Genomic DNA, 17,133 nt, shown 5'->3' with positions numbered 1-17,133 from the left:
CCTCCTTGGTATCTTGATACTCTCCACTCCTTTGCACTCTGCGTATTCCTGTTTATTTCATCTGCATACTTCACCTCTTTTGATACATTTTCCACAAACTGGAATTTGTATTTGTGATTTTGGTGCCTGAATTTTTTTGAATGAATGTTTCCTTAGCTCTAGGGACCTTAGACACTAACTCACAGAAGCCTACATTTAAAGAGACGGCCTTGCTGTGTGTATATCTCTACCTACTAACACTATTCCCTCCTTCTTTGCCCACATCTTTTAGCTTCTTGCACTCTGTTTCCATATTACCCATCATTGACTTCAGGTCTAGATGCAGTCTGAGACAAGTTTTCAGCACATCATTCTACCTTGAGTCCATTAATTATTCTCTCACTAGTAGAAGTAAGGTGGACCTTGACCACTGTGTAGCACATCTTCAGGTCCCTCCTTCGAGCCCGAAGGGGAGTATTCCTTTCCAATGAATGTACACACCACAAGGTGCAAGCTCTCCCCTTCAAAGCTGAATAATCCTTACATCATTTAAAGTTCTCTCAGGATAGGTACAGTTTATGCTTTATATCCAAAGCATACATTACACTTGGAACAGGCAGCACCACCCCAACTTCGGTTTTGGATTAAATCTTTCACTTATTGCCCTGTTAATGCATTGTGGATAAGGCCGTATCAGAACATCAAAACTCAAAGCTTCCTGTGCGGGATAGTGTTCAAAGGTGACCAAATCCATGATGAACTAAGTGCATCATAATGTATGCAACTGTTTTTTTGTTGTTTTTTTTTTTTTGCAAATCTGTTTTATTGATTATATAACGCCGTACATAACACGTACATATGCCATCACTGTAGCTATTACATTAGGTACAGCGTCTGTGTACTTGTGCTGTCCATTTGTCCCTGTAGGGCAATATAAGATGCTATAGAGCTAATACTCTTAAGTACATTTGCAATTGGTCTCCCACAGGTGGGCAGGAGTGGGGAGAAGGGAAGGGGAGAGACCAGGAACATGTCCACTATATCATGGCTACAGTCTGAAACGTTCCCCCAAACATATACACTGCTGCATGCCTATCCCTGGGCACCGTGACACATGTGGACTTACAGAATAGTCTATTATATTGGCCCCATATACGGTTAAGCAGCATTATGAGATTCACAGATCAAAAAGGACAAAAGTTTGCATTCATTAACTGTTGAGAGATAAGAACCATAAACGTGTGTAATAAACTGATCAGTTCTCAACCCCCCGCCCCCCAGTTCCTTGTGCAGTATTACATATTGCTCTGCATGTTAGTGGCTGCCTGCTGCTTCCCCATCCCTAGATCATGTACTAATGTCTTGGCACAATCAGCATATATCTAGCAATAAGAAGGTGAGGTGGTGTACGCGCCTGCACATCATCTATGTAAGCAACTGCATATGCGTTTAAAGCCCTACCTCTGTAGTTTACCTGGATGCAGCCAAAAAGGTTCCGGAGGGATACATTAACAAAGATTACTACACTAAACATAATATATTAGCAGATGAACAAACTACGGTAGTAATATACCAGACCTAATCTAGTAAAAACGCAATGTATGCTCAAGCGTGCCAGAATTCACTCTCAAACAATAAAGACTAACCGGACCTAGATAACACCAAGTATGCCAGTCACAACTAACATTTCACAATGTTTCAGTGCAACTTTTAAGCGCATAACTAGCAAAAATGCGACTTACTCCATCCACACAGGGTATCAATTTAGGGAAGGGAGGTTAACACACACCCTTCCAGTATGTATGCTCTTTGTGCATAAACTGGCAGTGGGCACCCGAGCTAATGGGTTCAAAAATGAACACCAGCATCAGTCATGTTGTTTCCACAGAGAAACAATATTGGATTCCCTTATGTTTTTATAGTGAATTGTTTTCCAGAGCACGAATGCATCATCAAGGGATTAATTAGTATGTTTTACAACAAACAAGAAGTTACAAATAGAATAGCAATTAACTTTCTGAGGCTATGAATAGCAAGCAGGAAATCCGTATATATTCAAAGGTCAAATTAGTCAAGGTGAAAATACTAAAGATGCAATTTTAGTTTTCAGAATATTTGGAGGTAGAATTTGTTAAAAATTGTGACAACAAAGTTAGGTAGATTGACTTAATTATAGGGTGGGTAGAAGCTTGGAAGGTTGTGATGGGAGGTTTTGAATTTATTTGTTTCCAGTGGAAGCAATAAACCGGGGAGAAGTTGCAATGCACTGGCACCATGCTGAAACAAAAGCGTATGTTGAAGCATGGTGCTCACCTTAAATATAAAGTGAAAGCGGTGCAGTTTAAAAATAAAGGCTTGTGCTTGAAGTCAAAGCAGCACCCTTCATAAATAATTAAAACGGCAATAGACATAGCAGTGAAAATCCAAAACTTAGTGCGGCGTTCATAAAGCGCCGCTGTGCTGGTACACGAGCAGAGGCAAAGCAAAAAATAGTGCTTCAAAGACTAAATAACATGTACGGTGTAACAACCGAAGTAAAAGGGCCAGGCGCCAAGGGAGGTTACAAATGAAGACAAGGTGGGACTAAGGAGGGACTTACAAGCCCATTTACGAATCAGAAGCCAGCATTTACAAAGGACAATGACATAAGCCAATGACAAATATGGGCATAGAGTGGGCGGGGCTTCTATTCCATACTCCTCTACAACAAGTCTCACAGCGTATGCGCGCTGACTCTAGGCTCAACTTAAAAAGTATTGGTAATTAAAGAATACAAGAGGCAACATTCGACTCGGATAAAGGTTGATCATGTTTAAACAGAAGCCAAAATAATTATACCACTGTAAAGTCCTCTCATGCCCACTGACTGAACATCTAAAGTGCTACCCAAACATACAGTGTTGAAAAACTTTTGAAATCATTCAGCCTCTGAAAAAGGAAATATAGTTAAAGAAATCTAATCCTAAGGCACTAAATTCCTACATTTGACTACAAAAATAGGCCCGAAAAGCCCTAAGGAGGAAAATACTGCTAGTGAAACACTATATTGACAATACTGCTCCATACACCAAAATTAAGGCTCCCAGTTTTCAGTTTTTACGGATTTTTACAGGTAAATACAGACAGAAAGCAATGTGTTTTCTGTCTGCATTTATTTTTAAAAGTGGATAAATACAGAAAACTGGGCTTCTTTTAAATGACTCTCCGTGCTGACTTTCATGAATTATAGCCCGACAGCTGAGCAGAAGGACCGCATGGGAAATTTAAAAACATGATGACATTTCTGTAAATAACGCCATATGTCAACATAAATTTGTGATATAATGCTAATATTTACTTGTGGATGTATTGTTATGAATATTTGGCAGTTTAAATAGCTAAATCACAACAGACATCAAAGTATGACTGCAGGTCTATCAGTTAAATAAATATGGAAATGTACAGCTCTACAACTTGATTTATCCACATAACACTAAATAAATATGGAGAAATATAGATAAAATGGCCCAAAAATAAATATGGATAAATACAGACGGAAATGTTAGAAAAATAAATACCATAAAACTGGGAACCCTAACCATAATACACCACAAGTGGAAATTGAATTCCTAAAGGAATATGTAAGACTGAGTAGCACCATGGGGTAAATAAGAGCATGTGGAAATGCGAGAAGAACTCTGTTGTCCAGCAATTATCAGGATGTGTACCCCATATTTGTTTCACCACCTGATAATTTCCACATAATATGCTGTCCTTTAGAGGAGCTTTCACCTCTGGGGAGCAAGTGGAGGAGACAATATGAGAATCCTGTGTCTTGCAAGAAAAAAGTTCCCTTCATAAAAAATGCCTGCCATAGGCTTCCAGGTGTATTTCTTTGACGGATGAAAAGTTAAAAATCATCCCTCAAATGCAAAGAATTGAGAGAAAGCACATTATTACACAAGTCTTTATCTTCTAATGAAATTGTCTAATTGTACCCAAGGCATGGAAAACTTACATGAGATGGACCTGGCTGCTACAGCTCCATTCCACATCCAGATAAATTAGAGGCAATTTGAAAGAAAACGGGCAAAACTTTAGCTACACATAGGTGCATCTCAGTATCTGCTGTTCTTTAAGCCAATATTGGCATCAGAAGTGGTAAGAGGGATAGGATTTTACATAATCTAGTCCAGGAGCATGAGATCAGATCAGTGCTATTGCTCAGATGGGAACTACCATCTCCCAACAGAGGTCCTTTCGGTAAGGAAGTGTGCACAGGTTGCCATTAGAAGGCATGATTGCCTCCAGGTTTCTGGGCTGAAGCCAGAAGCGCATGCAATTGTAATTAACATGCCATAAGATGGGGAGCACCTGGTTGGTGCAGGGGAGGCTGTAACATACTCTGTAGGAATGTGTTCAACAGCAATCTCATTATGGCAAACAGCCAAGCACAGCTCTTTGTAGTGGAAGCAAAGGAAGAATACTGAGCCCAAGATGTTCTGGCTAGTGTTTCAAAGTATATTATATTACCAGATAGAAGAAAGGGGGTCCAAGGGATATTTACAGACCTGCGCGGATATATCCCCTATCCAAATATGACAATTACAAAGAACCCGCGGGTCTGGAAAGAAGAGAAGGTTTTTTGAGGTTTAGACCAATAAACAAAAGTGCATAAAACAGGAGGTAGTCACAAATGAAAAAAATCTCATTTAAGAGAATAGATTCCTATCAGTGTTTCAAAGTGACATAGTATTTCTTCCCCTTGAACCCACAAAACCAAATTGGTGGGAGAGGGAGGGGGCATAAAAAGGGGTTCCTACTAAGATGGGAGGTCACCTTAGATCAGTGTGCGCTGGAAATAAAGCAATAATAATGCATATCATTTGTGAGCATATTATCAAATAGACCAGAGAATAAGAGCATGAAAAAAGATCGTGTATCATTGTGAGGAGGTTCAGCCTCCGCTCATGAAGAGGTCTCTAGAATGTATGTATGTATGTATGTATATGTTATTTCTATAGTGTGAACCTAGCTTAAAGGCAGTAGAGCTCTGTACATGGTCAAAGACTAAGTAAAAGTCTCTGAGTAGAGTAAGCAAAGTTGTGGACGGTTAATATATTGTCATGTAGTGTTCTTTAACGATGTGAGTCTTCACCTCTTTCCTAAATTGGAGCAGAGTTGGGACTGTCCTGATGGATATGGTGATGTTAACCCCTTCTATACTGCACAAATTCTCCAGCTATGTGGGAGAATTAATAAATGGGCGGGATTTGGATGGCCCCTGACCGTCCTTGGCACACGCCCACCGTGACGTCTGACGGCCCGGGGACCGTCCTGAGCACCACAGAGGTTAAAGATACTGGGTGCATTGTTTTTCCCTTTCTTACACTTCGTAGCCTGGAGTGTGATGGTGTTCTGTCTGCGCTGTACGGTGAACCAACAGAGGTGATGAGCCTGTCTGCAAGATGAGCAGGGATATTTGTTCTGATAGCTTTTTAAATGATGCAGCTAGGTTTAACAATAGTGTGGGCTGGCAAAGGGAGCCAACAGAGGTCCATCAGGGTGGAGATGATTTTATTTTATTCCCCCCATGTCCTAGATAAGACCTTTCAGTTGTGAGAGAATAAGGGCTTGAACAGCAGTTCTGAAGTTGCTTTCTGGAAGAATGGGTGTGACGTTCTTTAGAAGAGATAGCTGGTACCAACTCATCTTTATCCTTTTTCGCAATGTGCTCCACAAGGGAAAGGTTGGTGTCCAAGGTGTATCAGAGTGATTGGCATTTTGTGAGGTATGGGGTTCTGAAACGTCAAGGTTCATGTCATTGAGCGAAGTTTGTACTGTATCTTAATAGTCTTGGCAAATGATATAAATGCTGTCTTGGTTGGATTGAGCTCAAGTAAGCACTGGAGTTTAAAGTGGCACAGTGTGTGAAAAACCATGCTCTGGGGTGTGACCCAGAGCATTCACCAGTGGCTGAGATTCATTCAAGCATTCCTTCCATCACCTAGAAGATAGATGATGCCAGCTTGGATTCTTGGTTGAAGTCGCAATAATTTAATCTTTAGTTGTTGAATATATGAATTCAGATCATTTAAGTGAAGAATTCCTTGAAGTTACTGCAAGTTCATCAGTAGGTAGATAGTCCAAAAATGTGTAGGTTCAAAAGTCCAATCGTCGCCAAAATGTTGCAAGGAAGAATCTTCAGGATGCCAAGTTGTAGGTTCCAAGTTATATCTTTATTTGTAAATAAGTTACAGGAAGATTAAGGTTGAGCCAAGATGGTAATTAAGCAGAAAAGTACGCCCCACCAGGAGCAGTATCCTTACTGCTCAGCCTGCTGACACCAACTGCCTAACCTCATGCACCCAACATTCTAAGCAGTCATCACATTCCATACATAACTAAGCTGAACAGCAGGAAAGGGATAAAGAAAGAAGGAATACATGAGTTAACATCACAACACCTTGTTGTTGTAGTTATCTGTGATTAGAGCACCATGTGGCTCCATGTAAAGGTTGATGGTGACCGTAGACAGTATGGTACCTTAGGTGACTTCGCCAAACAGTGGGAGGTGTTCACCCTGGAGGCACCTCAATGCCTCCTTGGTATAGAAAGAGGTACACAAAAAGGCCAGATTAGTCTTTTTATTAGAAGACCCCTCACTCACCAACCTAGTCACCGGTATCCTTTACATAGCTCGGCAAATCCTTTACTAAGCTCTGCAAGAAAAAAATCAATGTATTGGCCGACATGTTCCCCCAAACTATTGATAGCCGAAATAATCGGTCTCCCCGGTACGGGGAAAACATTTTTATGTAGTTTAGGAATCAAATATAAAACAGGCAGTACTGGAAACTCATTGTACATAAACTTATGTTCCTCCATAGAGATTAGGCCCTGTCTTTTTCATGAGGCAAGATGTTTCTGCAGTGTTATTTTGGCTTTATCATATTCTTTGACACTAGATTTCATGTAACAACTCACTTCATTGATCTGTCTGTGTGCCTCTATAACATAATCTGTTCTGGGCCACAGAACCAAATTACCACCGGGAAAAAAGGAACAAGGGAGACCAAAGGATATTATAAGGTTGTTATTTGCATATATCCATTGGTCTCCCTTGTTCCTTTTTTCCCGGTGCTATGTGATTGACTCACTCTTGATTTGTCTGTTTAAAAGACACTCCTGTTGAGACATTGTATTATTGTTATTACTATTACCCGGTCTCAACTGGGTTAACGGTTTCACTCCTGTCGTATGTTTTTCGTAGTTCTCCTTGAGGTAGCGGGTCAGTTGTCTGTTGACAGTCTTCTCGATGACCTTTGCCGGGAACGGGAGCAGGGAGATGGGCCGGAAGTTCTTGAGGTCCTGACCTTGGGATTTTTGAGTAAGGCGTTGATCTCTCCATGCTTCCAGCTCTCCGGGAAGGTCACGGTCTTGAAGGAGATGTTGATTGCTTTCTGGAGATGGGGTGCGATGATGGTGCTGGCTTTGTTGAAGATGTGGTGTGAGCATGGGTCTGACGGATATACGGAGTGGATGGTGTTCATGATTTTGATGGTTTTGTCGCTTATGTTGGTCCAGGAGAGCAGGGGATCAGTGTGGATGGTGGCCGTGGGGACGGGGGTCTCAGTGGCTGTTGGGGCGGTCTTGACGTTGAAGCTGTTGTGGATGTCTGCGGTCTTGCAATTGAAGAAGGGGGCAAGTGAGTCGCACAGGTCTTGCAAAGGTGGGATGTCGTTGGTGTTGGAGCTGGGGTTGGAGAGTTCCTTCACGATGTTGAAGAACTCTTTGCTGTTGTGTGTGTTGTCGTCTAGGCAGTCTTTGAAGGAGGCCCTTTTGGCGTATAAGATGAGGTGATGGTGTTGACGCATGGCGTGCTTGTGAGCTGTGTAGTTGTCAGATGTCGGTTCACGGTACCACTTCTTCTCTAGTTTTCTACAAGTTTGCTTGGAGGCCTGAAGGTCCTCAGTGAACCAGCTGGCTTTCTTGTTAGTGTGTCTGTTGAAGGGTTTCTTGATCGGGGTGAGGGTGTTGGCGCAGTCGTCGATCCACTGTCTGAGCTGGGGTAGTGGGGTCGGTGGGTGGGTTTTGGCCGAGAGTGGTTGTTAGCTGGTCTCCGGTGACTTTGCTCCAGCAGCGGTGAGGGATCTGTTGGGTGCGGTGGTGCGTGGTGGGTTTCCGGAAGGTGAAGTGGATGCAGCAATGGTCGGTCCAATGGAGTTCGAGGGAGTGGCTAAGGAGACGTGGGAGCTAGCGGAGAAGATGGGGTCAAGCGTGTGGCCGGCAGAGTGGGTGGGTATTGTGACGAGCTGTCTGAGTCCAAGGTTGTCGATCAAGGTGGTGGAGTTGGTGTCGTTGTTGTTCTCGAGGTGGAAGTTAAGGTCCCCGAGGAGATTGTAGTCTGTGGAGGCGAGGGCGTGTGTACTGACTAAGTTGGCGATGGGGTCGCTAATCAGTGGCCGGGGTCCGGTGGGTCTGTAGAAGAGGGTACCTCTGAGGGTTGTGTTGGGGTCGGTGTTAATCTGGAAGTGCAGGTTTTCGGCAGTGTTGAGGGTGTCGTCAGTGTTGGTCGAGACTCTGAGCATGTTCCTGTGGACAGTGGCGATTCCTCCTCTAGTTCCATTGGTGCAGACCCTGCGGGTGATCTTGTAGCCGTCCGGGATGGCTATGGCGATGTCTGGTGCTGAGGTGTTCATCCAGGTCTCCGTCAAGAAGGCGACGTCTGTGGAGGTTCAGTCGAGTAGGTCCCAGAGTTCAACGGAGTGTTTGCAGGTGGAGCGGGTGTTGAGAAGAATGCATCTGAGGTGGTTGCATTCTTTCGCGGTGGGTGGCTTGGCGGATCGGATGCTGGTGAAGCTGCAGTTCCGGCAGGAGAAGAGTCCTTGGGTGCGCTTCGGGGCAGCCAGGAAGCAGATGTGCGATCGTCCGGTGTTGAGTGCGTGGAGGGTGCTGGCATCGTAGCGGCGTCGGGTGCCGTGGCGTTCGCGGGGGCCAGGGGTTCTGGCGCTGGGCGCGTCCAAGTGCAGACAGGCTTGTCTTAGGCGCGGCCACCATAAGAAGGGGAGATGGGAGGGAGGAGCAGCTGTGAGGAGGGAGTGGACGAATGGGCGAGCGGGGATGCAGTGGCGGGAAAAACGGGGGCAGGAACGGCGAAGGAACAGAAGGCAAAAAAGGGCACAGAAATACAAAAGGGGAAAGGAGGACCTAAAAAACGAAACAAATACACAATTAAACAGAAGCAAAACAATTACAAAAGCAAACCTACGGCCTACCACTGGCCACCAGGGATGAGGCGCATGTGGTAGCCTCAGGGTGGAGGATGGCCTCGAACTGTCGGCAGTGGCAGCAGCAGCGAGCTAGGATACACGGGCACAACAGGTGGTGCTGTTGCGACGTGGGGAGTGACCTGCCTGGATATCAACAGCTGACTTAACCTAAATAACATTACTTTCAAAATTGTGACGTACTCAACCTCCCCACAACGTATACATGCTTTTGAAAAATAAAATAGGTTGTGCGAAAAGTCCTACAGTGAAAGAAATAGTGATGCAATTAGTTGCGGTTCTAAAAATGCCCCAAAATTACCCTTCTCACTTGGTCAGTTACGGTCGCTCCCTCCTGCCCCCGCTCTCTCCTGCCTCAAGCTGGGTATCGTTGTGCAGCCCTGCTGCTGATCATAGTTATCGTCCTTTGCTGCACTTACTGTTTATTTTACACATTGTATTGCCCTGCCGAGATCGTGTGCCCGTGTTTGCTGTCCTGTGCTGCTTTATTTATTTATTTTCACTGTATTTGCCTGCCTGTGAGCGTGTGCCCGTGTTTGCTGTCCTGTGCTGCATTAATTAATTATTTTCACGCTGTATTTGCCCGTGTTTGCTGTCCTGTGCTGCATTAATTAATTAATTAATTTCACGCTGTATTTGCCTGCCCGAGATCGTGTGCCCGTGTTGCTGCCCTTTGCTGCATTATTTGTGTATTTGTGCTCCGGCATTAGCTGCTCCCTGCTTTGGCATTGTGCCTGCTTTGGCATTGTGTGGCCGCCCGTGTAGTTCTTTGATCGGTTTCACCCGACCCGGTCGGCGCTTCCGCCCCAGCCGCCATTGCTGTTGTTGTTGTTGTTGGCCAGAGCCCGCCCCCTCGACCACGCACCCGCCTCCCTGCTGCTCCTCCCTCCCACTAAACAACATAGCCTCCACTTCGGACATCGTAGCGCTGTGTCCGTCCTGACTTGGTCAGTTACGGTCGCTCCCTCCTGCCCCCGCTCTCTCCTGCCTCAAGCTGGGTATCGTTGCGCAGCCCTGCTGCTGATCATAGTTATCGTCCTTTGCTGCACTTACTGTTTATTTTACACATTGTATTGCCCTGCCGAGATCGTGTGCCCGTGTTTGCTGTCCTGTGCTGCTTTATTTATTTATTTTCACTGTATTTTCCTGCCTGTGAGCGTGTGCCCGTGTTTGCTGTCCTGTGCTGCATTAATTAATTATTTTCACGCTGTATTTGCCCGTGTTTGCTGTCCTGTGCTGCATTAATTAATTAATTAATTTCACGCTGTATTTGCCTGCCCGAGATCGTGTGCCCGTGTTGCTGCCCTTTGCTGCATTATTTGTGTATTTGTGCTCCGGCATTAGCTGCTCCCTGCTTTGGCATTGTGCCTGCTTTGGCATTGTGTGGCCGCCCGCGTAGTTCTTTGATCGGTTTCACCCGACCCGGTCGGCGCTTCCGCCCCAGCCGCCATTGCTGTTGTTGTTGTTGTTGGCCAGAGCCCGCCCCCTCGACCACGCACCCGCCTCCCTGCTGCTCCTCCCTCGCCCCTTCCCCCTCCCACTTATGACAGTTGCTCTTGCGCGCAGCGTCCACGCGCAGCGACCGCGCCCAACCCGCGCCGAAGGTGCGCCAAAGGTAAGCCCGTCTACGCCCGTCCGCGCCTGGACCGCGCCCAGCGCCAGACCCCCTGCCCCTCGCGCTCCCCAGCCCTCCCGCATTACCTACGATGCCTCCACCCTCCTAGCCCTTAACCCCGGCCGCTCCACCAAGTGCGTCCAAGCCGCTCCTGGACACACCCATGGACCTTTCTCCTGCTACTCCTGCAAATTCAGCGGCACCGACAACATCTCCGCTACGACCACACCACAGACTCCCGACCCCAACCACCTACAATGCATCCTTCTCAACACCCGATCGGTGCACAGGCACGCCATTGACCTATGGAACCTACTAGACACCCTCTCTCCAGACGTCGCCTTCCTTACGGAAACATGGATGAATACTTCCTCCGCACCAGACATCACCATTGCCATCCCTGAAGACTATAAGATCACCCGCAAAGACCGTACCAGCCACACAGGAGGAGGAATCGCTATCGTCCATAAGAAATCAATCCGCATCTCAACCAGCTCTGACGCCAACCTCGCCAACTCCGAACACCTTCACTTCCAAATCCACATCGACCCCAAAACAACACTCAGAGGCACTCTCCTCTACAGACCACCAGGACCCCGCGCAAAATTCAGTGAAGACATCACGGACTTCATCTCTCCACACGCGCTCCCCTCCAAAGACTATATTCTTCTGGGAGACCTCAACTTTCACCTTGAGAAGATAAACGACCACAACACCGCCACCCTCGTGGACAACCTCGCCAACCTCGGACTTAAACAACTAGTCACTTCCCCCACCCACATCGCAGGTCACACTCTCGACCCTATCTTCACCTCCAGCAAACATGTCTCCTTCAGCCACACTACGGATCTCCTATGGACCGACCACAGCTGCGTTCACTTCACCTACAACAAGCCGAAACCCATCAACCACTCCCAACCTACCCTGCAAAGAAACTGGAACAAAATCACCACGGACCAAATCTCCGCATCGCTCCTTCGAAACTCCCCAGCCCTCTCTTCTAACGCCAACGAAGCCGCCGCCAACCTCACCCTATGGTTATCCAACACCGCCGACACCGTAGCACCACCGAAAAAACGTCAAAGCAAACCTGGCAGCAAGAAAGCCTCATGGTTCAACGATGATCTCAAGAAGTCCAAGAAAGTCTGCCGCTCCCTTGAAAAGGCCTGGAAAAAAGACCCAACCACCAGCACCAAGGACGCCTTCAAAAGCGCCACCCGCACTCACCACCAACTGATCCGAAAAGCCAAGAAAACAGCATTCAAGGATCGACTTGACAACAACGCCCACAACAGCAAGGAACTTTTCAACATCGTCAAGGAATTTTCCAATCCCTCGGCCAACTCCAACGACATCACCCCCTCTCAAACCCTCTGCGACTCCCTAGCCTCTTTTTTCCACAACAAGATTGCAGACATCCACAACAGCTTTGACAACCAACCCGGAAACCAACTCACCCTACCATCTGCTGACCATCCTCCCCCCGTGAACACCCTTATCGCCTGGAACCCAATCTCCACTGAGGACACCATCCGCCTGATGAATTCCATCCACTCAGGATCCCCCACAGACCCATGCCCTCACCACATCTTCAACAAAGCAGACTCCGTCATAGCACCGCACCTCAGAGACGTCATCAACTGCTCCTTCAACTCCGCTACCTTCCCAGAAGACTGGAAACACGCTGAACTCACCGCCCTTCTGAAAAAACCAACAGCGGACCCCACCGAACTCAAAAATTACCGCCCCATCTCGCTTCTTCCATTCCCGGCCAAAGTCATCGAGAAAGCCGTCAACAACCAGCTCGCCGCCTTCCTCGAAGCCAACAAATCCCTCGACCCCTCACAATCTGGCTTCCGAGCAAAACACAGCACTGAGACCGCCCTCATCGCAGCAACAGACGACATTCGAACTCTACTGGACAATGGAGACACAGTCGCCCTCATCCTCCTCGACCTCTCCGCAGCATTCGATACAGTCTGCCACAGCACCCTTCTACAGCGCCTCAGAAACATCGGAATACAAGGAAAAGCACTTGAATGGATCACCTCCTTCCTCTCCGGAAGAACACAGAGAGTCCGCCTCCCACCATTCAAGTCCGAGGCCACTGAAGTCATCTGTGGCGTACCACAAGGATCCTCACTCAGTCCCACCCTCTTCAACGTTTACATGAGCCCCCTCGCGGCCATCGCACGACAACACAACCTCAACATCATCTCCTACGCGGATGACACCCAACTGATCCTATCTCTCACCAAAGACCCCAACACCGCCAAAACTAACCTACACGAAGGAATGAAAGAAGTTGCCGAATGGATGAAACAAAGCCGTCTGAAACTGAACTCAGACAAAACAGAAGTCCTCATCTTAGGTACATCCCCCTCTGCTTGGGACGACTCCTGGTGGCCGGAAGCCCTCGGAAAAGCACCCATCCCGACAGACCACGCACGGAACCTTGGCGTCATCCTGGATTCTTCACTCTCAATGAACAGACAAGTCAACGCCGTATCCTCTTCCTGCTTCAATATTCTTCGCATGCTCAGAAAAACATTTCGCTGGATCCCCTCCGAAACTAGGAAAACAGTCACCCACGCTCTGGTCACGAGCCGACTGGACTACGGAAACACCCTCTACGCAGGTACCACCGCTAAACTCCAGAAGAAACTCCAACGAATCCAAAACGCCTCAGCCAGGCTCATACTTGACATCCCACGCAACGAACACATCTCTGGTCACCTTAAAGACCTCCACTGGCTACCCGTCAATAAGAGGATCACTTTCCGACTGCTTACCCACGCACACAAATCACTCTACGACATCGGCCCAGATTGCCTCAACTCTCGACTGTCCTTCTACACCCCCTCCCGCCAACTACGTTCTTCCAGCCAAGCCCTCGCCACTGTACCCCGCATCAACAAGACCACCATGGGAGGCAGATCCTTTTCATACCTGGCTGCTAAAACATGGAACTCACTCCCCGCTTACCTTCGCCTCACCCAGAACCACCTAGCGTTCAGAAAGCAGCTTAAAACGTGGATATTTGACAAATAATCCTCCTCCCCTTCCCAAGCGCCTTGAAACCCTCTGGGTATGTAGTGCGCTATACAAATTTTATGACTTGACTTGACTTGACTTGAAGGTGAATCAGTGAAACAACCTGCAGGTTAATGGGCTCCCAAGGGGCATAAATGGAAAGGGTTAATTTGAATACCTGAAATTATTTGCTCCATAAACTTCCACTCTGATCAGAATTAGAGTTGTTTTCTGTATTCAAAGCTAGGATAGGAGGCGAAGCAGCTGCAATACGTAAATATTGTATCTTGATAATGCTAAAGGTAAAAATATGTATTGTCACGATGTCAAGGACGGCGTATTTCCTCTTTGCAGCCTTTCTCAAGCGAAGTGCCAATTTTTGTTAGAAAATATTTACCACAACCCATCTCCATTTTAAAATGCATAGTAAGCATACTATGTTAGAAATAAGCTCCACGAAGACATCGCTATCAAAAATAAATGGAAATTGCAAAAGTAATACGGTGAGTGACTTCTTGACATTGTTAAAACATATATTTGCCAAGCAATGATATTTCAAGCATGGTAATATCTAGTCCGTTGTTTACAACTATTATGCATGAAATTGATGCATGCAAATTTATTTGCACATATTATTTGGTTTTCCTTTCTTAGGTTGTATCTTTGCCATTACTGAACATATATGGATATGTGAATGTATAAGAATTTTAAGTCCATCTTCACTGGATACCATGATAAATTTTATACCCCAGTACATAAGGATTCATGCATGTCAAATTGACCAAGGTGGCTCACGCCACTATTACCACCACATGTCCACACTGGTATGCTCACATGAGCACTTCATAATGCCTATACATATGCCATGACTGATGTATCCTCTAGCACTTACGTAGATACATCTCCTGACATGGGCACCATATAATGCATATACATATGCCCTTCCGGGCAAGATAGAATTACCCGCCAGCACTAGCAATCATAGAATTACCCACCAGCACTGATAACGTTTGCCCACTGGGGCAAACTAGTATTATAAACTGGACATACAGATTATTCAGTGCCTAATTGGATATTCATGGACCTGCAACACTAACATTTGCATATGGACATGTGTGAGAACAATGGCATGCATTAACCACACTGCTGCGGGTTGCGTAAAATACGTGTGTTATTGCCTACACCTCATCCAACACATCATCGTAAGAGTGTTACATTGCCACATAACTAGACATATCGCTGCTCACATTCAGTCAGGGCTGTTTGACAACTAATTGCAATTTAATACATTCTTTAACTGTGGAGTGGCGCGAGTTACAGAACGGTGCATTGTGGTATTTACAGTCTCTGAAGTGAGAGTACATTAATATCATTGCTTGGCACATGTATGTTTTAACAATGTTAAGAACACACTATATTTTTTTTTTCATTTCCAGTTTCATATATTTTTTAAGTGATGTCATTGTTGAGCTTATTTTTAATATAGTATGCTTACTATGTCTTACAGAATGATTATTGGTTGTGGTATATATTTTCTTAGGAAAATAGGCACTTCAGTTGAGAAAGGCAGCTGAGCCGAAAGGCATTGTCCTTGACATCGTTGCAATAAATATTTCTACACCACGAGGAGTGCATTAGATTTATTTGATTTTGGCTTGACATATTACGGGTTCCACAAACATGTAGAAGGGCACTGGCGCGTAAGGTGGATGTTATTGGTGGTTTCTTGAGGACAAAGGGACTTTATATATTTATTAAGAAAATGTATTTTACAAATATTTTTTAAAAACTCATGTAATCACGGTACTAGATCACGGTACTAGAAAAAAGACTTGAGTACTCAAATACATGTCTTCGATGTCTATTAATGCACTGCCACTTTAAATAGGTGTGTGTTTCACGATAATGTTGTCATGTGATCAAGGCAGGGATCTGCCGAAACGCGTCGTGATGGTTGGTGGCCTTCTGGAATAAAATGAAGCACTGAATTGGGTCTACCTCGTCCGTGTGGAAGTTGTGGTGGGAGCGAACATTGTTGCATATTGGCGCTGGACAACTTTCCCTAGCGACGTGGACCCCCTCCCTGAAAAGTAGGAGAAGAAGGAAAGTTACGGGTGCCTGATCGTGAAGTGTCACTGAATAGGGCATCCTTGGTGAAAACTCACTGGAGACTGAAACGCACGGAGCCCCCTGCCACAGCGGAAGTACTGTTGCACCTGGGAAGACGGAAGCGGTTCACATCCTAGCAGCCGAGTGGAGCTCGGAGGAGCAGAAACGAGGAGGCAGAAGTGAGCGGCTACAGCACCAGGTACGATACGGGCACAAGACAGTTCGGCAGGTGGGGAGGTGTGCACCGAGTAGCCCCAAACTGACGTGGAGTTTGGATAAACGCTATAAAATTGTAGCGGGTGAAATCGGTAAATAAGTAATTGAAGAAATAGCCACCATGTCAGCGACAACATTAATGAACCGGGAAAGTGTAGCTGAGGAAATCTTCTCGGACAAGGCAATACAGCCTAGAACAAACAATAAAACCCGCTGGTGAAAACAGCAAGGCCGGGGGAGCAGGCTTTAAGGACAATTTTAAAGCGCTTGAAAATCGTATACATCTGGAAACTGCCAAATGGTGGGAATCAAAGTCTTTGCGAAGGTATCTCGACGTGGGACGTGTACCAAGAGGGCTGCGAATAATGATTGCCCCCAGTTACGATACACCAAATCCCAAGTTAATGGCAGAATGGGCTCAGTGCAATTTGGACTCATCGCGGAGATTAGTAGAATTGCTAGTCAAATACTCAGAAAGCGATCAAGAGGAAATTTTGCCCAAAATAGAAGTCATACGAAGTGAAATCCAAGCGCTAAGTGACCCACAAGAACAGAAAACCAAGTTGAATGATGAAATGGGACAAAGGTTACAAAAGGAGGAAGAAAAAATAAAGGCTCGTAAAACGTACAAATTTAGAAGGGACAATCAAAACTATGAAAAGGGACAAATATTTACGTTTTCTAGAAAATTTGACACTGCGAAAAACCGCAGCTAAGAAAAACCAACACGGCATAAATAAATCCTCATTGCCAATGGAGGAATTGGAGCCCGAGGCGTCCTCATTATCAGGAACAAGCTCGATAAAAGAGAGCGGATCGGAGATCGAGGGCGGAGAGGAACTCGAGAATGCAGTGAAATTAACCATGGCGGAAGAACTGGAATACATACGGCGTAGCAGGCAGGAAACCCTT

At 45.9% G+C, this 17,133-nt stretch overlaps 1 protein-coding gene across 2 annotated transcripts in view; it reads left to right on the top strand.

Moving 5' to 3' along the window:
• Positions 1-17,133, top strand: part of OIP5 (Opa interacting protein 5) — a 170,737-nt gene that overhangs the window by 127,981 nt on the left and 25,623 nt on the right. The window lies entirely within an intron of this gene.

The sequence above is a fragment of the Lissotriton vulgaris genome, chromosome 9, assembly GCF_964263255.1.
Source record: "Lissotriton vulgaris chromosome 9, aLisVul1.2, whole genome shotgun sequence".
NCBI classification, from domain to species: Eukaryota; Metazoa; Chordata; class Amphibia; order Caudata; family Salamandridae; genus Lissotriton; species Lissotriton vulgaris.
The sequence above is the reverse complement of the archived record's forward strand: the minus strand, read 5'-3'. Positions and strand labels throughout refer to the sequence as shown.